This window comes from Rutilus rutilus (assembly GCF_951802725.1).
Source record: "Rutilus rutilus genome assembly, chromosome: 21".
NCBI lineage: Eukaryota > Metazoa > Chordata > Actinopteri > Cypriniformes > Leuciscidae > Rutilus > Rutilus rutilus.
The window spans coordinates 25290223-25316773 of record NC_140226.1 but is presented as its reverse complement, the minus strand read 5'-3'; positions in this window follow the sequence as shown (position 1 = coordinate 25316773).

Below are 26551 nucleotides of genomic sequence, written 5' to 3'. Positions count from 1 at the left end.
CAAGTGCTGGAGGCAGATAGACACTTATCGTAAGCTCTTTACATTGCTGTATTAATTCCAGTCATTGAGGGGGGAAAACAATTTGGAGGCGTTCTTGTCTCCAGCAGACAAACTTGATGCGGAGGGCCGCACTGATCAAAAGCCAGTTGGGTCGAGACAGTTGCATTCATGTGGTTTTCCTGGCCAAATATGATTTTTTCCATTGTGGATCACTTTTGTAAAAGTGCTTTCTTTTCTGCGATAAAAAAGCAAAAGTGAAAAGAAAAGGGGCGAGTTTGCGGTGTCTCTCAGTGGGGCGGGGGGAGAGAGAGCGCGTGCATGGACGGGGTCTCTACGGGCTCCGCTGGCTTCAGTTGAAGGTGGCGAGGATGTCACACGCGGGCATTGTGTCATGTAAACGTCTCTTCACTAATTAATTTCTCTCTGGGTTGCCGTGTGAAACGGCCCTGGTGTGATTCGACCCTGTGAGCTTGTGCCCATTGTCTGTAAAGTGACAGGGAAAAGTGATGTTTTAAAGAGAATACCGCCATGTCCCTCTACATGTGAGGGTCAATGACAAATAAAGATGTCCGAGATGATGAAAGGAGAAATCGCTTAAAAATCTAGTTCACAATGCATGTGCCAAATTATTATGAATGTAATGTTTTGTAAAAAAAAAAAAAAAAGATTTTAAAAGTAATGGTGTAATCATCACTGAAAAAGTGATAAAATATTACACTTTTAATACACTACTGTATAAGTATACTGTAAAAGAGTTTTCAAATGAGAGATCATGATTTTTAATTAGGGTTACTCTATTCGGTCATGTAAAGGTCAGAATATGTATTTTAACTTTCTGACCTTGACACACAGTCATGAGAGTCTACAGGGGTCCTCTCTGTGAGATCATTTCCTGTAATGGTTTTTTTTTTGTGGTCACATGATGACAAAATTACTTCCTGCATGTTGGTTACACCACAGTGAATTTGATTTATAAATATAAAATATACTATTTTTATATAAAATGTATATAAAGTAGTGTCTTTAACTACTATGTACTTTTTTTTTTATTTGATGCAATGCACTTATTGTGTACATCCATGTTTTTACATTGCACAATTTTTTTTTTATGTAAGTACATTGTAGTTTAAGACACCTTATATAAAGTGTGACCAAAATAATAATACAATATTATGTCAAACTATTTGAGCCAAAGTGTAGACAAAAATGTAAGTGTTAATTAGACTTATTTCTTTGTTTCATTCTGTTAGACCACATGGATATTTTTTTACTTTAAGCACAAAAGAATGCAAATTACTTATAATTCAGAAATGTAAAACATGCTCTCCATAGACAACTTATTAGATTCAAACAAAAAAGAGCTGCACATTACTGATCTGTAAAACTCTTCTGTATCTCTCTCTCTCTCTCTCTCTCTCTCTCTCTCTCTCTCTCTCTCTCTCTCTCTCTCTCTCTCTCTCTCTCTCTCTCTCTCTCTCTTTCTGTCTGCCCCCCTCCCCCTGTCTGTTCTCATAAAATTCTCAGGTTGTTGACACACTTAAGACAGAAGCTCACTTTTCTTATGTTGGCAAACATGACCACCTGCCAAGTCGTATTCAATAGGGAAAACTTAACCACAAATAATAATGTCTGCAATATAGAAACAATAGATAAAGAAATATTAATACAAAGGAGCTTTCTGTTCAAGCCCTGTTTTCTTTACAATTACCTCACTGGAAGACAGGGGATAGTCCATTAGGGACACGTTGATAAGACAATATTTACTCAGGAGGAACAAGTTCAAAGAGACCATGCTTTTTAACCCTGGTCTTGAAACCGAGGACATTGAGACTGGCAGGTGTTTTTGCTGAGTTGTTCTGTGGTGATTCAAAAGATCCTTTTTTCCTCAGTGCCTTTAGGAGCTTGACGTCTGTGTGAACCACTATGGTTTGCATATTCGTCTGTATTTATTCAGCCTAGAGCATTAGTTATTGTGATGTTGATGGGATCTAACATAGAAAAACCTATTTCCAGGACGCAGTTTAGCTTTGTCTTTAACAAATAAAGAAACAACAGCGAGGGTGCGACGTAGCCCAGGGCGTGGCATAAAGGAGGAGTTCCCTTAAAATTTTAAATTTGGTTATTATTTACTCACCGTCTTGTAATGTTGTCCTGTCATCCACTATGCTGTTATTTTTGTTTTGTTTTTTTGTGAACATAAATATATATATATATATATATATTTTAGAAAAATCTTTATGCAGATCTTTCCATACAACAACTGACTACATCTGTCAAGCTCTAAAAAGGTCATCAAAGTGGGCCAAATGAATTGTGCAGCCATACATACCATACTTTCTGAAGCCATACAATGGGTTTGAATAGATTAATTAAATAGTAATCTGCCCCTTTGCAAGAACTTGTGAAAAAAATGTGGTGTCATATTTGGCTATTGTTGACACATCATATTTGATTCTGGATAGTTCACCCAAAAATTAAAATTCTGTCATCAAATACTTACCCTCATGTCCTTCCAAGCTCATAAGACTTTCATTCATCTTCCAAACACTACTGAGATATCTGTCCACTCCATTGAAAGTCCAAGCAGGCATTTTTTTTATTATCATATTTGACGTGCTCTGTATAAGTTGATTTAATGTTTATATGTGAATAAAAGTGCATCATATATCATGTCTTGGATTTAACCGCTCGTTTCATATGGATTACTTTTACTGTGTATTTATGAAAGTTGGAAGTTTTTATTGTGTGTATTTTCAATGGAAGAACAGAAATCAGATTTCATTAAAAATATCTTCAGTTGTGTTTCAAAGATAAATTAAAGTCTTATAGATTTGGAACAACATAAAGGTTAGAAAATTATGACAGAATTTCCATTTTTGGGCGAACTAACCCTTTAAATCTCAGACTTGAAATATAGCGCATATTGACCAATTCATAGTGCCGTTGTTGAATGGAAAGAAAATTTCTAGTTTTGTAGAAGTGTACAGGGTTGGATGACATGATTGAATAATATCTGAATTTCATTTTAGGCAGACCTATCCCCTTAATCTGTGTCAGAATAACCTACGCCAATACGATGATTCCAGCGTTTTTCACGGCCAACAGGAAATCCAAACTGGATATTCCATCATAAATGAAGCATATCACAAATGTACAGTCCATAACCATAATTATCATCTGTCATTCTCATGCGAGAGTCGTACATGCGCAGTGTCTTTATGGTGTGGTAATACGCTAAAAGCTCCAAGGGCACGGCATCCCTGTGCAGATGTGCTCTTTCTTCCTCATTACCCATCAGTGCTCCAGCGGAGCCCTGATTCGGCCGGCCACAGCAGGCATGATATCACCCATCCTCCGCACGCGTGTGTGTGTGTATGTGTGTGTCTTATCCATGTTTGTCCCTGGAACCCTTCCAAAAGTGGCTTTGCCACCCTGCTTGCCAAATAAGCAGAAGAAAGTGCAGTGTTTTTCTGCCTGGACGAACCCGACCTTTGCTTTTTCTTGTGCAAGCGAGCAAGCAGGTGACCGCTGCCCAAGTCGATCACCTCATCCGGGTTCGCCCGTGTTTACCTTCCTCGCCGCTGTCGTTCTCTTGCCTCTGGACTTTAGCGTCCTGTCGCCCTGCCAAAGCCCGGGCGCTTCCAGGGTCCCTTCTCCCGGAATCAAAAAGCAGCTAAAGAGGTTAATGCACTCAAGTAAGGATGAACAACCAGCTGTTAACATTCTCATATTTAATACCTAACTCATCCAGAAGACATCAGGCATAGAGATGGAAGGGAGAGAGTCTGGAGCTTATGGCGCTCACATCTGCTTTGTACATTTGGGTTGGGAAGAGTATCTTAAACACTTGAGAATGACAATACCCTGAGATGAGCTGGACTTAAGCAGAGATAAAAGCAGATAATGGAGGGTCAATGTAGGATGATTTGTCAAGAGATCATAAATGTCCTTTTTTTAATTTTGTTTTGGTTGATGTCGCTTCTTTCGTATAATAAAAGCAATACATAAAAAAAAAAAAAAAAAACCATCTCAGCCAAAACAAAAATGTCATCAAGTCTATAATCAAACTAAGATCACCATGGCAAATTTCACGTCCTGTGTTTGTCCAAATTATCTCCGCCGATACGTAAGCAGTGCATCAATCCAGGTCAGATCTCCGATCTGAGACGGAGATGGAATAGAGCTGTTTTTCTAGCTAAGCAGAGGTGGAAAACAACTCTTGGATGCAGCTGTGTGCCACTGCACCACCTGCCCTTGACCCCCCAAACCTGAATGGAAAAAAAGGAGATTCTTTTTTCCAACTTTCATGTGATTCCAAACAGGAAATTTTAGGAAGGAGGTAAGAGAGGTGGAAAAATAGTTACTGTAGATTTTATTAATTTCTTTTTTCCAGGTGGAGATTTATGACTTGATGGCGTTAGAGTCAGATAAAAATACCTGCTTTCTTGGTCATGACTACTGCTGCACATGCAAACAACTTTTCTTTTTTTTTGATAAAACAAGAATAATGTATACATTTTAATCATATTAAAACCATAACTAAAGTCCTTGAATGGCCGTATACGAGAAAAACAAGTGCTTATCATTGAAAGAATAGCTGTAAAGATCCTCTCACATGCTTGTCATGATTTAGGGGGTGAATAGACATGACAGCTGAGAAAAAAAGCTCACACACTCAGATGCAGCCAGCACCATGCCTTTAGCCCATGACCGTCAGCTGTTTAGCAAATCTGTGATCCTGAGGGGAGTCCTGTCCATTATACATGCGGCACTTAAAGGGACAATTGCCCTTTTTTTTTTTCATCAAGATGTCCAAGTTACTGTATGTTATTGTTGCGAAATCTAGTAAGACTTCTCCAGTGCTCAGAATGTGAAAGCTGATCTGAAGAATAGTAAACATAATTATGCTGCCTCATTTTAGCCAAATAATAAGGCAGCATCCCATGTATGATTCATGGTGAAAGCAAGAGTGCATTGCAATAGCTCAGTGAAAAAAAAGCCATCCAAGATGATGGATGAGATGAAAGAAAGGTTGATAATTGAAATGCTTATATTTTACATTCATTACTTAAGAAAATGTTTATAGAAACATAACACACACACACACACACACACACACACACACACATATATATATATATAAAATAGTCGTTATTTTACCCTGTATTTGTATTGGCCTATTTCTGTATGCTAAGTATTTTTTATGTGTAAAGTATTGCGCCGTTAGCTTAGCAGCATGCTAACAGCAAACACTATTTAAATTGAGTCGAGTCAAGCTGCTGCATGAGCGGTAAGCGCTCGAAATCACTTATGAGATTCATAATGGTTAACATGCTGGCTTAGAAGGAACTCACTAGTTTAGTAGTATGTGCACTGCCCAGAATTTCAGTCTCATTGTCAACATCGATCAATGCTGCAACAATTGTTCTCTTAAAATTACTCACAATGCAACACAGACCAGTTCAAGCTGACAAAAATGGAATATCAGCGCATATTTAATGATAGCACTGCGCTTTTTAACAGACACAATGAAGATGCATTAGCAAAGCGATTTATACTAAAAGGTTAAATCATAGTGTGTTACATAGCAATTTTGTTAATAAAAAAACAGTGATGTTTTAATGCGCGACCATGTAAACGTGTCGCAAGACAGCAGGTCATCCAGTCTATTAAAGCTAGTGCTCCAATTTGGCCTCGTCCCAAATGGCACACTTCATATGCACTTAGGGTCACTTACAAGACCATTGGGTGTCCCATTTTTTTTGTATTTTATGTTTCAGAATATGCGGCCGATATGCGCACTCAATGCGTGCTTTTGCCAAGCCTGCGAGCTCCTCAGCAGACTTCTACCTGCCGGTCAAAGTGGCTTTACGTCACGAAAGTGCAGACTCTGATGAAGATCGCGAGGGCTGAAGGTTCCATTTGGAACAGGGCCTTTGTGTTCACACTCTACTGATACATATAGTCCACATGGTGAACTAGGGAGTGGACTGAGACATTTTTTGGGGACAGAGCTCATATTACCGTATGTGCGGTTCTTAAGAAAGGGCTGCTTGATCTGTTGCGGCGGCCTTTGAATGTGTACGCTCAGATGTTTTTAGGTACTCCAGAAGAGTCTTTGTTTGAACTAGGCTTGCAACCTAATAACTCTTATTGTGTAAAGGCAGATGCAGACGCTCACACACCCACACACACAAGGAGCGTTTGCCATTATGAACAATACACGGTCAGTTGAGAAGACGAAAAGAGCCTGATTCATACAGCAGTGTTTAGTGATATTTATAACCAGTTTAAGGGGTGTATCCTCAGTTCAAACACTTTAAAAATACACTTATTATTTGCAAGGATACAAATGGGAATACGTTTTACTGCCATGTCAAAAGTCACTTGTACAAAACAATTGTTAGTGCCTAACTTTTTTTTGCCAAGTTAAACCCATGAACTTTAATATTACATTTAAAAAAAATTTTTTTACAATAATAATGAATTTTAAATCATCTTTGCATGTTCACTAACCTCTTTTTCTATTGAAATGATTACAGCTGCATTATTATAATTACTATATGTGTTTTATTTCATTTAGTTTGACATTTTAGCACTTCTACCACAATCTCAACTTTTTGTTGATGAACCCCCGTTTGGGAAACCCTAACAATGTGATTGTTTTACTTCCTCTTTTTTTCAACTTTGGTTTCTCCTGTCTTTTATGCAAATCGGTCTGGTTTGGTTTAGGATTTGGAGGACCATAGAGGTCATTTCATTGGCTGACCCTTTCCACAGGGAATAAAACAACACCGAAAACAAGGCATGTGCCAGGGGAGCGAGGTGAGGAGGTGGGCTTAGCGATCTCAGAGGTGTGATAGAAACTTTGGCAGCAAACTGAGCCAGTTGGACACTGCAAGGCCCCCAAGTCACCTAACAATTTTGTCACTCTTACACAGCTCTACACCCCCGCGCGGTATTAACCCCGCGCCATACACGCTGGTGTCAGACATTAACAGCCTTCTGATCGTGAAATTATGTGAAGGGGGGAAAAAAATTATTGTACAACTAGTTCTTTTCCCACCCATGTAATTGAAATCTACCTCTCGGCAAACAAAGAGAGGGCATTAGCTGTGTCCTCCCAGTGTTTAGAGGAGCCACTCAATATGTGCTGTTGGCAGAAGAATAGAATCGTTATATCACAACCTTCAGTATTCTTGGCCGTCAAACAAAAAGAGCCATGTGATTTTCTGAAGACATCCCTCATGTGACTGTGAAAAAAGAGAACACTGTGCCGGACAATGACGGACACCGGCATCTCTTCCATTCTTTTTTCTCTGCCTTGTTCTGCCTCTCGCTTTTGCCTCGTTCTATCTTTTTTCTTCTTTTTTTTCTCCTACGTTCCGAACAAAGGCGAGAGGCTTGGTTGAGACGATCTGTGCACAAAGCAGGAAACTTTGTGGTTCAGAAGCATGTCATATCACAAAAGGCAGGGATCAGGAGGATGTGTTGCTAGGCGCCGTGATTGTGTCAGCACTGCTGGCCAGAACATTTCCTTACAGGTGAACTTTTAAATGGAGACTGACAGATATATGCTTCCTGCTATTTTACAGAACGGCGAAGCCCGAAGCAGCCCCCAAGATCCTTTGCATCACTCCTCGGGCCAATCATCTCTGTTTGAGGTACGTGACATAGCAAGTGCCCTCCTGTAAAATCCGTACCCATGGGATTGCTCTGTTTCTCTGTGTTTGGGCAGCTTGGCGCGGTTCAAACAGGGTTCAGGAAAGTGCACGCTTGTGAGGGTACGCGAGATCTACAGGAACCCCTTCATGTGCTCGGCCAGCGTTGGAGAGTCAACCTCGCACATGAATAGTTGTGACATGTTTCATCACAGGCCGTCCAGTGTCATTACAAACACGCTTCCATTGTGACCCGTAAAGTTGAAAGGGCATCGCCAAATATGGTTAATGACGTATATTCCTGTGTCTGTCAGCACGTGTCGCTCTGCCCAAGTTTAATTTGACCCCTTTTGAAAACAACTAATTTCCTGTGGAATTCACATTAACTCTCCAGAATTAGGCTTGTTGATCTTTGCAAAAAAGTTTTCAAAAGGTGGACGGGGTGTGGAGGAGATATTTATGTGTTTGACGTATAACACTGTCTCTTTAATTGCCACCTTGAAAATGAAACAAATAGAATTTTGGAGGTTTTTTTTCTCTGTGTGTGTGTGTGTGTGTGTGTGTGTGTGTGTGTGTGTGTGTGTGTGTGTGTATGTGTGTGTGTGGCGCCTGGTAAACCCTACATTATGGGGACAAAGATGGCAATAGAATATACAGTTTGGGGATAGAATATACAGTTTGTACAGTATAAAAATATTTTTTTTATGGAAAGTCAACGTACGTGTGTGTGTACAAGAAAGAATCAATACTGTTTGTGTATCACTGACTGATTTAAACAGCCTTTTTCATATATATTAATAAACAGTCTATAAAGCTATTCAGTTATTATTTTATAATTTAGTGTATTGTATATTTATTATAAATACTTTTTTTCTCAATGGCCGTAGTATATATAAAAATAAAATAAAATATATGCTCGATAAATATATTGCTGCAGATGTCACCAGGTGTTATCTCCAGCAGGGACTTCAAGCGTGGAGCACCTCTTTATTTCTCTGAATTGAATTGAAATAACATAAAATGTATTTACGAATTTGCTTATATACAATATATTGTTTGTTCTTGTTATATACATAGATTGCATATAACAAGAACATTGCTATTTCAGGGGTCAGAACAACTTCCAGCAGCTAAAGGGTTAAAAGTACAGCTAGACTTTGCTAACTTGTTTGTCTGCCGTAGACTGAATGGAGTCTTGAAGTAATTCTTCCCAAAGTCAAACTGTTGAAAGATAATGCAACAGGGGAAATCCATTACGGCTACCCACGATTATGTATCCAGGATGTCCCATTCAGACTGACAGTGTCCTCATGGCCAGACCCCTGAGGGCCTGAGGGGGGAGAGGGAGGTACAAGGAGGTGAAAGGACGTGCCAAGGTCAAATGTGTCTGTGGTCTTATTTTCTTCCTCTTTTGTGGGAGCAAAACACATTCCAAACAGATGGTCTCGTCGATCGCGAAAGAGAAAGAGAAAAAAGTCTTATTGTTACTTGTATCCTAAAGGTCCTGGGGGTCAAAGTTACTGGACAAATCTGTGGGACTGGAGTGGGAACATGAATGGCGTTGACAGGTGTTTAGTGATTATGGCAAAAAAAATAAGCCAGTTAACTGATGTGTAAAAGCTTTTTATGCTTTCGAATTTTGTCTGGCCTTTTTTCTCTTTCTGTTCTAGCAGCTCCACGAGCTCAGCCTGAAAAAAGCATCTATTCTGAGGCACTTGCCTCGACGTTAGTCAGACTATTGACGCTTTCCTGTTTGATGTCTCTCCTAGCAGTAACATCAAACAATCAACAAGCAAAACCTCTCTCAGCGTTGACCGAGTGTACAAAGTATTCGTTTCATTTTTCCGAGGCACTGAAGTGCTAAACATGTTTAAAGAAACCTTCACAATGCGGCCTCCCAGGAGGTATTTCGAGGCTAAACGAGGTTAAAAGGAAGTTTTGTTGTCTCAGACAATGTTGCTATCTGTCTCAATACACGATTTCCCTTTCAGTTTGCATGTTCTTTTGCCTCCAAACAATTTTCCTTCCCCTTTCATTTTTTCCCCGTCGCTCAGATCATGCATAGACGGCTGTTAAGTGGCAGTCAAACCAAGAAGCACAGAGTGCAAAACCGCCGTTCAGTAAAATAACCTTGCCAAAGGGTCTTTCCCCCCCACCCCTAACGCACATAGCTGGCTCCATCTTTGTGTATTGAGTGAGTTAAATCAATGGCAAAATGTTGGCACTTTACACAGGACAGTGACCAGGAAGCCCTCCCCCGTGTGATTGACACTTGAAACGTGTGCGCGGACTGAGCCAGGGGCGCTGCTCCACGCTTGAAGTCTCTGCTGGGGATAACAACTGGTGACATCTGCAGAAGGGGCCGACAGAAAGGCAGTTGAAAGCCATGTTTGTTGCCTTGGCCCGCTCAGATCTTCCTGCTTTTATGAAGCCTCCACCCCCCCACCCCCCTCCTCTGCTTTAATATTATGATTCAGCACCTGGCTCTTTTGAACCTTGCTTCAAAACTTCAAAAGAGGAGGGTGGCATTAAACAACATGAAATTGGTATGGAAGGGGGACGACGGTAGGGTGTTGGCAGTAAGGGCCGAGAGGGCGCGGGGACGCGGGTCGGATGATTGAGGTAAAAGGAAGAAGGATGCTCCGGCGGCTTGATTTCGCTCTCATCATCTTAGCGGGGATATTTCTTTTCATTTTTTTTGTGGCCACCGCTTCTCTGCCATCTTTAGAGATGTGTGCCATTACCGTTTTTGTAACATCAGATAGCGGTCGGGCATAATGAGGGTTTTGAATACGGGGCCGGTGGGCTAATGCATACACAGTTGTAGGGATAATAGAGACAGAAACTGATATGGGTGTGTCTGCCAAAACCAAGTACGGGATGCCGTATTTGTAAATGACTGAGGAAAATGGCAGTGGGAAAAAATAATGGAATGGCACGCTTTCGTCTCGCTGCCTTGACCATATAGTGCTTATAACTGCTGTCGGCTGGTCGCAAAGTGTGAGAGTCTGCTGTACGAAACTGTCCCAAACTGAGTACACTTTAAGGGCAAAGTTCACCCAAAAATAAAAATTCTGTCATCATTTACAGTACTCACCTTCATGTCTTTCAAACCCCCTTTTTTTTCTTTTAGTTTTTTCAGCGGAACACAAAACGAGACATTTTACATAATGTTCATGCTGCTCTTTTCCGTACAATTAAATTGAATGGGGACCATGACAGTCGAGCAAAATTTTCTGTCTGTTCCTCACACATAGGTATCACACAGCTTTAGACTGCACAATATACCGGTATTGACAATAACTGTGACACTTAAGGCGAGACACGGCAGGCAAAAACATTGATTTTTCATGCAGTGGTCAGTTTTGAGATTTTGGGCTAGTTTACTTCTTCAATATGTGTTCTTTCAAGCTGCTATAAAGAAAACGCTGAAAATATACATTAAGATGTTTATTTTATTACATTTTGTTTACTTGCGGCAGTAAGTTTCTCCCGAATTTACCAGGAAGTTAGCATCCCAACGCGACACGCCGAGATCCGTCTGTTTACTGAAGTCTGTCATGACCGGTATCGTTGTAAAGCTCTGAGTCTCCTGCACAACGCTATGTAAACCAAATATGGGCATTTCCTTTCTATCAATAACCAATCGTGAATGTCCAAAGGGGGATTTAAAGCTAACAACGATTTCTCATTTAGCTATTTAAATCTTTACCTGCCATTTTCTCAAAATGAGTTTTTTGTCATTCTCCAGTATAAACATCTCAGCCTATGTAGCACCTATGTACACCAAACTTTAAAGTTATACACTTAGCAGTATTCTGAAGATATTTTCAGAGGGATTTGTTAATAAATCAATCCTGGCCTGATTTATGTGACATTTTAATAAAAAAAATATGGCGAAAATCCATTTTTTTTAAGGCTATGGACAGTATATTTTGATTTCCTAGGTAATGAAAGCATATATCCTGAGTTTTTTTTTTTCATCTTGTGTGTAAACAAAATTAAAAAATTATTTTGCACCTGGCTTTATCATATGTTCAGATCTATCTACCGAAAATATATGCAAAATCGTGCATATTAATGAGATAATGCCTAATTTGAATAATTAAACACACATTTCTAAAACTTGTAATACATTTTTTTTATATACTTGTGTAAGTAATCAACTGAGGAAGTTTCATGGTGATATCTATTATTTTAAAATGTTACCCTATTTACCTGTAGTGTCTCGCCTTAAACAAATTAAATATTGATTTCATGTTTATACATAAATGATGATAATTCAGCTTTCACGTTTGCCACTGTGAGAAATATTTTTTTATTTTTTGGATTCCGTAAAAAAAAGTTGGCAAACACCCAAGTCCGCAGGAAATGCCAATCAACAGTGAGTTCTTATTGAATGCTTTTTTACAGTTATGGTTGCAAACGCTGTCTCTACCTCCCTGCACTCATATTTTGAGTGATGCATTGGCCAATAAGAGAAAACACTAAATAAAATTAAAGATGAATGACAGACAGACGGATGGACGGACGGATAGATAGATAGATACGCCTTCATCATGCTTTTTTTATAGATAGATAGATAGATAGATAGATAGATAGATAGATAGATAGATAGATAGATAGATAGATAGATAGATAGATAGATAGATACAGTTAGATCAGGCGTGTTTTTTTTTTTTTAGGTTAATCAAAACTATTCATATAGTGACAGATGGAATAAGTTAGGTTACTAAAGTCCATTATTTCACCAGAGACTTTAGCTTAATAAAATCTAATATACATACTGTATGAACTGTTTAGAGAATTGAAATGAAATATTTTTTCAATATCAACAGTATACTACTAAACTAAATATCCTGAATATTTTAACAGCATTAGCACTGGGAAGTTACTGTAAAATTAATTAAAGGCACACATTATACCAGCCTCCATTCAGCCAAACTGCAAATTCTTTTGACGCCACTTACCCTTGATACTCACTTTCATAGTGATCTTTATTGTGGCAAGATCTGAAAAGTCAAAAGCAATTGCTTCAGCTCAGCGCTATTAAAGGAAACTCTTTCTTTCCACCCGATCCCTGCACCTTGCTCTCAGACCTGCTGTAGCCATGACGCCCTGAGCTGACCATAAAGGCCCTGGGTAACATTGAGTCAAGGACGCTTAATGGATGCTAAAGCACAAACAACGGAGCTCCAAGCATGCCAGAGCAGACCTAACCTGGGGCATAGACATCAAAATGCAGGTTGGAGATTTGACATTCCTGCAGGCACTAAATGCCTCGCCAGTGATTTGAAAAAAAAAAAAAAAAAGAAAAGAAAAAAAAGAAAGGAAAAGTCAATATCCCCCTCCTGTTTCTAAACGCTCACTATCTGATGAGCACGGGTAATGCAGATCTGATTCTGCTGTGACAAAAGGGCCGCGCTAAGGACAGCCTGAAATGTCTCTCTCGCTTTTTTCCATTTCCTCTAACTCGCACACTCCCGCTCTGTGTTTGTGTGTGTGTGCGCGCTCGCACAAATGCTCACCACTCTTTGAGCCCTTTGATAATAATAACGACAGTGGGAAAGATTATCACAGTTGGCCACTCCTGAACTTCAAGGTTAAAGGAGCACTGCAATTGTGGCTTTGTGTTTACCAAAGAAAGGCTAATGATGAATTAATTAGCTATGGACTACGTTTGCTGTCTCCGCATCTATCTGAGGACCTTTCACATCCTCTAAGTGGAAGAATGCTTTCATAAAGAAACGTGAAGCACTTGTACTGTATGTATTGTGCTTAATATAAACCCCCCTTATGAATATACATTCCATGAATTAGCATTTCTTCTAATCAAATGCGCTATTAGCATTCTTACCTACTTTGAGGGTTAAAGACATTGAAATGTCATGTTATTTACTAGCTTTATTTTTCTCACTGTAATAACTAATGGATTTTAATTTATTGTAGGTTAGATAATAACAGCAGAAGTTGGAAGTCCTAACTCAATTTTGAATGTTTAAAGGATGGGGTATCAAGACCATTCACATATTGGTATTTAATACCCTGTTAATTAAAGATGTAATGAATTTAATTCATGTTTTAGAACAGAGAATGAGTTACAGCTCTTTTCCTGTCCTATAGATTCACTTTTCGTCATTTTTCACTGCCTTTTTTCTATCGCATTGTAAAAGGCTTTTTATTTTCATTGTTTACATTTTCATCACACACTTTCGTTTGATTACGAACAAATGCAAATTCACATAAGTCAACAAAGGAATATTCCAGGTTCAGTACAATTTAAACAATCACTTGTGGCATCAAAATGAATTACAGTAAGGTTACAATAGAAGTACGAAGGAACCAGTCGATAAAATTAAATGACTCCAGATTTTAATAATAATGCCACAAGCTGTAAACAATATGTGTGCTAACATGATTTTAGTGTGAAAAAAATCCTCATCACTTCCAATTTTACTTTGTTGCCATAACGTAATGCCAAAGATACTAAAACAACCATAAAAATGGCAAGAATGACTTCGCTTAAAGAATACAGCGGTTTTACCAGAATATGTAATATTATTGCTTTTATAAAATTAAAAGCAAAAATTTGACTTATTTCCACTCTAAATGACTTATTTTTATGACTTTCCATGACTTTGCCTCCTTCATTTAGAATTTTTGGAGTTATAGTGTGAAGGTGGTCAGGACTAAAAAAGAAAAGAGAGAGAGAGAGAGAAGATCTAAAACATGAGAAAACGAGGCGGCTGGTGTTTCCCTGAACAGTTTCAGGTCTCCTTCAGTGGACTGGCAAGTACAGGGACATGGGGTGGACAGTTTGATGGATAAATTACACACGAAGTGGAACTTAAAACCTGCTGTAGCAGACTCATACTGAGCTCTCGCATGCTGGGATGAGGGCTAGAACAATCGCAAAGGCACAGTGAGCAGGTCTCTCTCTCTCTCTCTCTCTCTCTCTCTCTCTCTCTCTGTCTGCTCAGCCATCGGCCAAAGCTAACCTTCATTTACCTTTGCCTTGGGGGAATCTGGAACAATGCAGCAAATTAGAGTTGAAAAAAAGTTTGGGTGAAAAAAATCTGGATTCCTATGGTAGAAATTGCGAGGCATCACCAAACCCTTGCTTTAGTTCCATAGGAGCTTCTATTTCAATTGAACAAACTGCAATTTTAGTGCAACCGTGTTTGATGGAAGTTGAGCTTGAGAAAAAAAGGTCAGTAAGGTAAAACTTGAAAGGTTGGAGCGCCTTATCAAAATCTCCCACACGCAGCAGTTCCCTATTAATGTGAAGTACTTTTTTGCATATTTTTCCAGAAATCTTATCTTAAAAACTGGTGAAAATGTGAGAAAGTAAACCGGAATAAAGAAGTTAATTAAAAGTTATGCTATTTAATTGAAATGTGTCATTTCATTCTGCTCCTTTGAGACTGTCCTTGGAATCTTTTATTCGTGAAATAAGACGACACTCAAGTATGATGCATATCAAAACAAAACAGAGATGCTTTTGAAAATGCCTTAAGCATATCCTTGTAAGTATTTGTATGGATGCATTTCTCTAGTGCCAACAGCACACAATGATGCTTTGTCTTGAAGCCTTGAAAAGAATTTTCTAAGAAATCTTTTATGTTTTCGCATTTTGTGGATTTTTAGCAATGTGGTGTTAGGATTTCTTAAGCCAACAAGATGAAAGGAGTGAAATATGTACAAGAGAAAATTAAGTCCATATCAATGCCTATGTTAATAAAGGGATAAAGGACAAAAAATACGATGTATTAAAACCGATTTTGAAACATCACACACACACACACACACACACACACACACACACACACACACACACACACACACACACACACACACACACACACACACACACACACACATATATGTATTACACTTTACAATAAGGTTTCATTTGGTAACAGTTAACTTTAACAGTGAGCAATACTTCTAAAGCATTTATTCATCTTAAATGTTCATTTCAGCCTTTTACTAATACATTTTTAAGATCAAAAGTTGTATCTGATAACATTAGTTAATGCACTGTGAACTAACATGGACATTTTAATTTATTAACATTAATAAAGGGCAAAAATTGCTATAAGTGTTACCGTGTGTGTGTGTGTGTGTGTGTGTGTGTGTGTGTGTGTGTGTGTGTGTGTGTGTGTGTGATTTATTAAGCCTAATTTAATAAGCTTTTTTTTTTTTTAAGTTAGAGTTTTGATGAATGTATTATTATATATAATATATAATTATATAATTAATATGTAATATATATATATATATATATATAAAATCAGAAATATATTTCTAATTTAAAGGGATAACTCAGGTTTGGAATAACTTGAAGGTCTGTAAATAATGACAGAATTTCCATTTTTTGAGTGAACTAATCCTTTAAGATATTATTTCAGATATATATATGTATATGTATATGTATATGTGTGTGTGTGTGTGTGTGTGTGTGTGTGTGTGTGTGTGTGTGTGTGTGTGTGTGTGCTTATGTATGCTTTCCGGTGAAGGGTGCCATTATAACTGAGCTGAGGGAGGTAAAAAGTGTTAGTTACAGTTGCCCCGACCTGTACTCTAATGAAAAGGGGTCACAGGGTCAAACTGATAGTGCTGCCCCTCATGTATAAATATTTTACTCCATGTGAATCCCATCTTTCAGAGCTCAGGACACGCTGACTGAAGGTTTCTTCAGGGCGAGGCCACAGGTTGACGGACATGCACAAAAAAACAGCCCACCAAACAAAGGCCATTCAAGTTGAGTGGAAGACAAGGCCGTCGACTTTGGTTTCTTCATGCACGGGCAGAAGTATTAAAACGGGTGAAAGCCTTCAGTGACAGAGACTCTGAGCGCTGATAATGTGAGACTTTGTTCTCTTAATCATTGTGGAGAGAGTGAGAAAGTCACCGGCGTGTCAGGGTCGAGGGCAAGCCTGTTCGGAGGAGCCGTACGAGGACTGTACAGTAACATGAAGCAAGATTTCAAATAAAGATAATCAACGTTTTCAGCATAGACCCTATTGTGACGGGACACATCCTGTCTCAATCGTCAATAGAGGTGTCAAAATGCAAGACAATGCGCAAGAAGTGAAGAAGGGAAACAGTAGCTCCTTGTTATTGTGATGGCATGTAACATGAGCTTCTTAGAAGACTTCTTCTTTCATCTGAGCTACAGATCTTTTCTCATGCTGCCCTCCCTCCCACGAGGGGTCGAGAGATTCAGAGCTCACCAACAGGAGGAAGACCCTTCAGGTGTGCTGTTACTAAACGGGCACATTTGCCTTGGAAATCACCTGTGACCAAAAGCATTTTGGATGTATTTTGAATGCAACTTCCATAGTCATTTCTTGGGTGTCTTGATGTATTGGGTATCATTTTGGGTAAAAACACACTGTGGCAGAATCTAAATTTGGTCAGTAATCAATTGCCTCCTTTTCAATTTATAAATTGGAATATGAATGGAATTGGCCACACCCAACAGGAAGTTGAGTTAGAGTGACACAAAAAGGAATTTACTAAAGTTGATGCATTCTGGGAAATGAATGTTCTTCCACCTGGTTCGCAAAAGTGGATTTTTATTTGAAAAATATTTGATCTAAATTAAAATACAAATACATTTGTATGTCAACACTAAAAATTTATTTTAAACTAACTGTGCTATGTTAGTAAAAAAAAAAAAAAAAAAAAGACAAATATATACATTTCTTTAAATTTCAGGTAATTGTACTTCCTTAGATTCACATTTAGATTTTTTTTTAGTTTTTTTGGTGGAACAAAATGTTCAAATTGCTCTTTAACAAAATGCATTATCACTGCCTATCAAGTTGAGGTGTCATTTTGATTCGCTTATTAAAATACAATACAGAAAAGTACCATTTGAATACTCTGTCATTAAATGTTATAATGTACATTTGGTCATGTTTCATCTTGTTTAGGCCACCAAATAGGCCGCAACTACCATTGGTGACACCTATATAAAAAAATATAAAAATTTTGATAAATAAAAAATAATTGTACATAACACCCTTTTGTAAGACTTTTTCAATTTAAGGGTTCTCTTTGTTTGTTGTGTAAAATTTTAACTCCAACAATTATTTCTTCAGTTAATGTCTTGCAAAAGCAAGATTGCTCCTGATTCTAACATCTATGTAAATCTAAATGAAAATTATGCGCTGAATATGCTACATGTTTGTCCATCATGAATACACTTCATTAGAGACAACATCCAGTACTGTGAATGAAAGGAGGGCAGTATTTGTGAGTGGAATATATTTTAGCGAAGTTATTATCTCAAAGCCTCACTGGCTGAGGTGAGGAAAGCTTTCAGTGTAATTTGCTCTTTCCGCTAGCCAGTTAATGTACCTGCTCTGTGGACGGAGAACTGCAGTGTATAATTACCACTGCATGCACTCTGCTTACTAGCATGCCAATTATTCTCACCAGTTAGTCTAGCTCATCTAATCATGTTTTTTTGTTGTTGTTGTTTTTATTTATTTATTTTAGTTTTTTTTAAACGATCTGTTTTTAAAAAAACCTGTTTTTACTCCACCAGCATTTTCATTTTTCTACATCTGCGCCACTTTGCTAATCAGAAGTATTCTACACGTGTTGCTGTTGTCTAAACGATAGCACTGATGCTAAGTGCAACTAGCGCATTTCTCATTGCTCAAAGCCACCTGTTTGATGGAGAAAAGAGTGGCTTGTTTCTTCCTAGTTGCCCAGTTAATTGTTAATTTTACATCTGTGGCACCAACAGCTAGATATTAAAATCTTAGCTACATTTGAAAAGCCAAAACAGAGAATGCGGACTACGATCAGATGTTGTAGCAGACGGAGAATGTGCGCACGCTAATTTGTCGGGGTCTCTTTTGCCCGGAGCGTTCTATCACTTAGCACCAAGCTGTTCTTCTCTTGTCGGAAAAGAACGGGTTAAAAATAAATAAGCATGTCACAGTGTGTCACAACAAACAGATGAAGGGAAGAAGGGGGAAAAAAAAAACATGAAGCAAGACGCAAATTTGGCTCAAGAGCTGTTCAGGGGTCTCCCTCTTGGTCTGAGCGTTCTTGCGCTAATTCGTGTGAGGGGAGTGTAATCATGACAAACATTTCTATCATTACCAGGTAATACGAGTTAATCGTTTGGTTTACACTCTCCGGCTGACATACCATTAGAGACTGAGCAGACACTGTAACTAGAGCATTAATAAATTCAAAATGTGCCTATTAGGATGACAGCTTTGGAGGTGCAAAGGAATAACAGTTATCACTTGGCAGAGGCTGATCTCGCCCCATCTGCTGAGACTTTGCATATATTTTCAGCTTCCTGAGCAATGATTAGGGCTGTCAGAACCTCTTTAACCTTCTAACTGCTGGTCCCAACTGGCCCTAATTAGAGATTAATGATTTCTAAAGACACAGGCTGTGATGGAAACTGCCTCTGCTGTTTATGTACAAATTAAGCACCAATTACTTTGAGCATCGGTGCCACTATTGACGTGCGGCTGAAATATCAGATGCGGAAAAGGCCAATCGCGAGACTACAAATGAAACCGCTTCCGTTTGTTTCACCGGATGAGTCACGATGCCGGTGACATACCTTTGGACGCCTCGAAAGACACACCCAGAGCCGCTCGTGATTTCCTCCCGGTCGAGAGCCCGGATTCCCATGAAAACGACCAGATCGAGCCGCCGTTTCACAAGGCCCTTTTCCAACGGTCACAAAAGTCATTAAATCAAACTATGCGCAACTATTTTATCTCGTTCTCAGATTGCCGTCCAAAGGCGCTCTCCAACAATCAACCAAGGTGCTTCTTTCATCTCCCTACACTCTCTGAGTGCTCTCCACTCATCAGGAGCGAGTAAACAGCGCTAGTATTGAAAATCACGGCAAAAGATGTGATTAATCTTTCATCAAAATCTCTCTTTCATTCCGCTTTATGATATGCAATGTCTGTCATTCCATCATTGAGGGAATGTGGAATATCTATAAAATATTTAGAGTGCATTTGCTTCCTTTTTGTGTGTGTTGGGGCTGAAATGTTGGCTGAGCCGTTCGCTCGACTCTTTGAGGCCATCTGGAGAGCCGGCTCACGTGGGAGAAATCCAGCGAGGCTCTCTCTTGCGAGCCGCCCAGCCTGCCCAGATGATGGTAACCCCAGAGATTCAGTGTCGCACTGCATTGTGGGATCAGACAGCTCGCGGGGACGCCGAGAGAAACAAAGAGCCCCCAGCTCTTGCCAGATCAATCCGACGACATCAAAGAGGCTGACAACTACACAGCGTCTATCAAAAGTGCACCACTCCGCCTGGCTCGCAGGTTCGCTTTTTTCGGGCGGCCCTAGTTTAGCGTTTCAACTCGAGCCTCACCCCTGCGAGGATACGTCGTGTGATTTCGCGCATCTGTATTGGTGTGTGTGTGTGTGTGCGTGCGCAGATGCGGGTGTGAAACCGTGTAAATGTATAATAACTTCATTACGTGGATTCCTTGGGTCGCTGGGAGAATTGACATGACTGGCTCGGGTGAAAGCTGTATGACAGCTGGGACGGTGGATCAGACCACTACTTCCTGTTGTGTGATCAGGACAATTTTACACAGTGTGACTGTGGCTACATCACTCTCTGTGGACTCTTTTTAAGGTCATGATGAATTGACCCTCATGTTCTGTTTGGAGATCCCAAGACCCTTTTAATGTCTCACAAAACATGCTTAACGCTTATGAGGACGTATCATAAACCCGATCTCAACTTGATTACGCGCACCAATTTATTTAAGATGAAAACAATAAAATGATTTGTATTGTATTTTAATTAAAAAATATATTTTTATTTTTATTATTGAAAAATATTTTATTGTGATTTTTTTTTTTTTTTTAAGGTTTACTGATACAGTAAGTTAGAAAAAATATCAATCATATTTCTGAAAAATGCTTGTTTATTTTGTGGTTAAGGACAACTTATTAAAAAGAATTGAAAGGAAATAAGAGGTTAATTTTGACATTACTATGATTATTTTACACACACCTTTTACTTTAACTGATTTCATAGTGTGTGTCAATCAAATGTGCTCAGCTTTACTGAAAAAAAAAAGAAAAAAGAATAATGTTTCTGGTTCAGAAGCTACGACATTCAGTCTGAAGTAATTTAATATCCTGTTGACAATACAATGAAAAATAAAAGCATATTTGCAGTCACTGTAATGGTCTTGACAGAACAGGCCACGTGGATGCTTTGGAAGGCAGCAAGATCAGAGTAAGACCGATCTACTCTCTTCTCTCCATGCTGATCTGCCCTTGTCAGGAGGTGTTGGCCCGAACCTCCTTAACTTGGCATGGCCTGGAAAGTCTCATGAACACACACTCCCACACACACAAGACAAAGAGGTCTGATGGCCTGCCAGCACTCGGGCACTTTTGTCATGTGTGCTCATGTGTGACGGGGTGAGATCACCCAAACCACATGCACCTGAGTCCCTTTTCTCCACTATTTATTCACACTAATCTCTTCGTTTTGGAGGAGTGAGAGAGAGAGAGAGAGAAAGAACATCAGTCCTCACTGTAAAAATGTGGGTTTGGAGAATGACTGCAACAGTTTGCATGGCTTTATTGAGTTAAATTTATTTAATTAAGTAAAATGTTAAGCTGCCATGACTTAAAGGGTTAGTTCACCCAAAAATGAAAATTCTGTCAGTAATTACTCACCCTCATGTTGTTCCAACCATGTAAGTCTTTCGTTCATCTTCGGAACACAAATTAAGATATTTTTGATGAAATCTGACAGAATTTTGACGACTCCATAGGCTTCCAGTGTGACCGAAACTCACCGGCCCAGAATAGTTATTAAAACATCGTTAAAATAGTCCAAGTAACTACAGTGGCACTACATTAAGTTTATCATGCGACGAGAATACTTTTTGTGCGCAAAAACAAACAAAAATAACGACTTTATTCCACTTTTCATTTCCTTCTCTCTGGGCCTCGTAGTGTTTTTGCGCTGCGCGTCTGTGTTGCACGTCATCACGCAACACACACATGACCGGCGTCGGCCAATAGTGAGCCTACGTGGTGACGTGTAACACAGACGGGCTGCGCAAAAACACTACGCGAACCAACTAGACATCCAGAGAGAAGGAAATGAATAGTGGAATAAAGTCGTTATTTTTGTTTGTTTTTGCGCACAAAAAGTATTCTCGTCGCTTGATATACTTAAGATTGAGCCACTGGAGTCACTTGGACTATATTAACGATCTCTTTAATAACTTTTCTGGGCCAGCAAGTTTCGGTCACACTGGAAGCCTATGGAGGAGTGAAACATGGCTCAGATTTCATCAAAAATATCTTAATTTGTGTTCCGAAGATGAACGAAGGTCTTACGCGGTTGGAACAACATGAGGGTGAGTAATTACTGACAGAATTTTAATTTTTGGGTGAACTAACCCTTTAAAATCTGCCATCTTTTTAACAATGACCTGATATTGAGTAACTGTAAACTGTCTGGAAAAGTATTTTCGTCCATATATTGAAAGTATGTGCTTTCATACTTTGTTGAAACATTCTACCAAATGTTTTCTTTCATGTTCCACAGAATAAAGTAAATCCTACAGGTTGGGAACGGCATGAGGGTGAGTAAATAATGTTTTTTTTTAGTTTTTTAGAATTTCTAAATTCTAATATGCAAAACATCATCCCTGCTCTAAATTTCATTCAAATTGAATGACATTCAAACATTCAAGATGTTTCATTAGACAATATAGCAATAGATCCACTTTGTTAGAGTCTCTAACTGTGAGATGAAATCAATCAATAAATAAAAAATCCACATCAGTTAGTTTTTAAAGGGGTACTTCACTGCTGGCAAAAATGGGCTTTCGATAAAACTTGGCTGCCTATACAGTAAAAAAAATTGATATTGGTACTACCTGACCAGAGAAAAAAGGCTGTTGTCCTCCCTCTTGCCAAGTAGGTAGGAAAACTTCAACACCCATAATGCACTGGGCATGTTGCCGTCCAAGGCCACTCCACCAGTCTGCTATGGATATGCTTACCAGAATCAAATACCCCCTTGCTTTAGTAGGAAATACTTCTTAGCAAACATGGTCATAATAATGATGTCGACTTGTATTGTTCCCAGGTGCAAGAATTCAAAGACTAAACGTTTAGCGTGAGTGAGTTACTTTCGGTTTCCAGTGAAGGATCCAGCATGTTGTAGTCAGTGGTTAAAGGCTGCGAAGAATCGTAAATACAGAGAGAACGCTGCAATGGAACATATGAAAAACCTCTGTGTTTGTGGTCATTTATGCCAATCAGAGGGGAAAAACTGAAAGAAACTGCGTTCTGTCAGTTCTGCCCGAAGCAAAATGCCATCGCGTACAAGTAAGAAAACACCATCGTGTACAGGTAAAATTTTGTTGTTTGAAGAGTAGACAATAAACCTAGTACTCTTACAATTACTGTTCTGTTAATAACCCTCTGCCGATCGGACTGTCCGTGTGCGGGCATACAAAAATGAGGAGGTATATCTGTAGTTTTCATGAAAGCCCTGGAGCTGTCAAAAGTCCTCCGTATGACGTGTTTTGCTGGCAAATAAACATGAATTTCTCGGTCCAGGTAACACAGAGAATGAGTAAACATGTTTCATTTACATATACTACAGATATTGTAACATTACGAAGCAGGTTGAAAATCGGCAACGTTTCACTTTAAACTACAGTCTCTTGTCACAGAAAAGCGGATAAGCACTTTAATAGAGGTTAATTTTTTTCTCTCCCAAAGACCCTCAAGTGCAGAATATTTTGAGATTCACTCCATGAAGAATAAAACACTAACTTAATTGCAGTCAACAAGTCCTGAGTGGCCTTGGCAAGAGCACAGCGCGCTCACTCCTCTTTGAATTATTATTCCTTACGTCTTTGTTGCAAGGTAAATGTGAAATGTTTTTTGCTCATAGTGGGGAAAAGTGACCTTCATAATCTAAGGCCATTTATGGTAATTAGATTATGTTTTCAGGCAGGATTCATATGTATGCATAAAGCAATGGAGGATTGAACAATGATGGTAAAGTACTGCACATAAGGAGCAGACCCTTAACAGACTTCTCTAAATTAAGACTAAAAGCACAAGTGCCCCCTTCTCTGCGTCTTTGTAATAAGACTTTTTAAAAGCAGCTCAAACTGTGTTTTTTTCTTTTTGTCTCTAATGGATTTTTTTATTTCTCTCAAACATGCATAATAATTAAGTTCTTCCTTATTAATTATAGATGCCGTTTTCTTTCATGTGATTTTTCCATCTGAGCTCAAAGCCTGTCCATAACAGCAATGCTTTGTGTCAATGACATGCAAGGTTTGCCTGTTATTTGCACAAAGCTGCTTTGCCTGAGTCTTCCAAAAGCTTTACTTGAAGTATGGTTTCTGATAAAGTTGGGGTATTAAACCTCTGGTCAGCCAGCAGTTAACATCATTGTTTCTATTCGGTCCATTTTGCTGGTCTCTTTCAGAAAAGGCATTAATGAAGACGAACTTCCCAGAAACATTATGTGCGGGGTTATTTTTTGGTTTTGTTTTGTTGTTGTTTTTTTCCTGCCAGTGACTCACATACACTGCAGAGCATTTCCTCAGGTCTGGGTTCATCTGTAGACCATTGCTAATGGCTGCTGACAGGTCAAGGTTGGGTCAGAAGGCAATGTTTGTTGGATTTACTTTTGCCGCACACTCTTTATGCTTTGCTTTAAGGTGTTAAAAGGTGAACTAAATAACAGGTGGAAACTGCAAGCATGTTATTCTATATACAGCATAAGTACTTTTAAAATACTCATCATCAGACTACAGTTACCTTTTAATTGATTACATGATTACATATTGATGCAGTGTGATCCAGGCAGACTAAAAATAAATAAAGATAACAAAAAATCAAATTAAAGTAACGGAAGTTAAGTGAGTCGATGTATTTCTCCATGGAACTAACTCTGATGTGCGACTAGCGACTAAGTATGTATTTCTCATATAGATAAGAAAAGAAGATGTGCCTTAGGAAGTGAATGCAAAATGCAAGAAGTCTCATTTGCAATAAGTTACTTTATAGGCTAGATTGCATGACGGGGAATTACCTGCTGAAAAGCATAATTTATTGGGACTTTTTAAAGGTCACGGTGAAATGTTAAGGTGCAGGACAAACTTATTGATGAACTAATGTGGTTTTGACATCTCATCACTCATAACAACAGCAGAAATAAGTCATCACTCATAACAACAGCAGAAATGCATGGTAAAACTGGGAACCTGGTGTTAGACACAGGCTTAAAGTTAAATGTGGAATATATGGAGCATAAGCATTCAAACTCAAGAATGCATATACTGTATGTTGAATAAAACACAATATAGTCATATGTGAGATAAATGGTTAAGGTTAAGGTTAATGATTAACTGATATTTTAGGTATATAAATGAATATGATGAGTAAGGATACATAATAGTTAAAAAGCTACGTTAAAAAAAGATGTTTTTTCACTTATTATTGACAAAATGGCAGTAAATTATTCAAAATCCACGGCCTAATTTAACCTTGTATTACTGTCTATCAGAGGCTTTTGTCTTTCAAACATATTAAAGTGCACAAATTAATTCCTTTGTATATATGTAATTAAGAAATGCCTTGGGTTTTTTTTTTTTTTTGACATGTACTCTGCACTCTTGTATTTTTATATCAATATGGTACAAGACTATCCTATTCAAATCAATATGATTATATTACCTGAAATGTGTAATGTAATAGATTGTTACACATTTCTATTTAGATTATGTTTGATAAACAAATTAACGCTGTGGTTAAATCATGTTTTTTTCCAACCTTTCCTCTCCCTGAGGAACTTTGAAACAATAATTCATCCCTTCATTTCATCTTGCTTAGATTATTGTAATTCAATCTACTGTGGAATGAACCACTCATCTATAGAGCGTTAACAAATGCTTCAGAATGCTGCAGCCAGGCTGTTGACAGGCAGACGTAAATTTGAACATAACATCCTTGCACTGGCTGTCGATTAAATTGAGAATAAATTTTAAAATATTTTTTTGGTTGTTTTTAAATCACTAAATGGCCCAGCTCCAGGATACCTTTCTGATATGCTGTGTCCTCACAATCCATCGAGATCGATCAGAAAGGTGTCATCTCTTTCCGTTTTCAAATCAAAGCGTGTGTGTGTATATGTATGTATAAGTATATTGAAATAATAATCCACACAACCTGTATTGTCAAATCAGAAGAAAAAAAAATGTTGACCAGCGTCTCTATCTGCTGCCGTACAGACTTTAGCCTTCGCTGGCAGTCCTGTATGTGAGAATCCTTGGCACAGAAGGCCATCCCAGATCCTTACTCAAGAAGCAGATGCTAACTTACTCCTAACATATGCCCAGGAGTAAGAGGAGCCATTGCGGAGGATATTAAAGCCATGACCCTCGTACCCAGCTACGGCGGAAGATTTAGAGTAGAAAAAGCCTTTTACTTTCTAATGAATGCTCTGAACGCCAAGCTCCTTCTCAGAGAAACAAGAACAGATGGCCATGAGACCGATTCCGAGAGAGACGGAGATAAGGATTTCAGCAATGTTTGTATCTAAGCAGGCTTAAGGTCTGACGATAGTGTTTACCGTATTCACAGTATAATCACGCAATCTCAAATCGTTTCAATACACAGGCATTTATACTCTGCTCTTGGGTCATTCTGTTGTTTTTCTATAACTTGCAACAAAATTTGGGGAGTAACTAAATGTAGTGACTAAGTAGCATGACAGTAGCAAGCTACAGGTATTAATGTATTAAAACAGGTATTATTTTTTTTTTTTGCCATTGCAGCTTTACAGTTAAGTGAACGGAGGTCATATGAATCATTTGGAAT